This window comes from Rutidosis leptorrhynchoides, chromosome 8, assembly GCF_046630445.1.
Source record: "Rutidosis leptorrhynchoides isolate AG116_Rl617_1_P2 chromosome 8, CSIRO_AGI_Rlap_v1, whole genome shotgun sequence".
NCBI lineage: Eukaryota > Viridiplantae > Streptophyta > Magnoliopsida > Asterales > Asteraceae > Rutidosis > Rutidosis leptorrhynchoides.
This window is the reverse complement of record NC_092340.1, coordinates 368,791,887-368,793,076: the sequence shown is the minus strand read 5'-3', so window position 1 is coordinate 368,793,076 and position 1,190 is coordinate 368,791,887. Positions and strand designations below refer to the sequence as shown.

Below are 1,190 nucleotides of genomic sequence, written 5' to 3'. Positions count from 1 at the left end.
AATTATGGAGGTAACGAAACCTCAAAGTATGAAAGACCGAATGAGAGCCACACGCACGGGCCAAGGTCACGCCATTAATCAGCCAGATGTTAGAGCATCAGATTTTGAAATCAAAGGACAAATCCTACACATGATCACCAATCAGTGCCAATTTGGTGGTACAACAAAAGAAGATCCAAACGAACATCTTCGAACTTTTAATAGGATTTGTAATCTATTTAAAATCCGAGAAGTTGAGGATGAAACTATTTATCTTATGTTGTTCCCATGGACTTTAAAAGGAGAAGCCAAAGATTGGTTAGAATCGTTACCTGAAGGAACGATTGACTAATGGGATATTTTAGTTGAGAAATTTCTTCAAAGATTCTTTCCGGCATCTAAAGCCGTAAGACTTCAAGGAGAAATTGCCATGTTCATGCAAAAGCCAAATGAAACGTTATATGAGGCATGGACAAGATTCGGAAGGATGTTGAGAGGATGTCCTCAACACGGTTTAGATACTTTTCAAATAATGCAAATTTTCTATAAAGGCGTCGACATCGCCACACGAAAAGACATCGACACAGCAGCTGGTGGTTCCATTATGAAGAAAACCACAACCGAAGCTCACAAGATCATTGATAACACAGCATCCCACTCTCATGAGTGGCATCAGGAAAAAGATATTTTTCATTCATCTAAAGCGGCTAGAGCCGATTCTAGCCATAACTTTGATTCTGTTTCCGCAAAAATAGATGCTTTCGAGAGACGAATGGAAAAGATGACTAAAGATATTCACGCAATACGAATCAGTTGTGAGCAATGCGGTGGTCCACACTTAACGAAAGATTGTAATGTTGAGCAAACGATGGAACAACGAGAGAATGTTTCCTACATAAACCAAAGGCCGGGAAATAATTATCAAAATAATTATCAACCGCCAAGGCCAAACTTTAATCGAAATCAAAACATTCTTTACAATCCAAATGGACCCAATAATAACTCATACAATCAACAAGGTCCGAATAACCAACCAACTCAAAACAACACTTTCAATCAACAAAGACCTGGCTTGTATAAACCACCACAACAAACCGAAGAGAAAAAGTCAAATCTGGAAGAAGTGGTATTAAAGCTAGTTGAATCTCAAACACAATTTATTGAAACTCAAACCCAAACGAATGAGAGGTTTAATCAGTCATTTAGAACTC

At 38.2% G+C, this 1,190-nt stretch overlaps 1 non-coding gene across 1 annotated transcript; it reads right to left on the bottom strand.

Moving 5' to 3' along the window:
* Positions 1–388: 388 nt before the first annotated feature.
* LOC139865298 (small nucleolar RNA R71) lies at positions 389–495 on the bottom strand. The gene has a single exon (XR_011764824.1). It is a non-coding gene; the product is annotated as a small nucleolar RNA R71 (small nucleolar RNA).
* Positions 496–1,190: the final 695 nt, after the last annotated feature.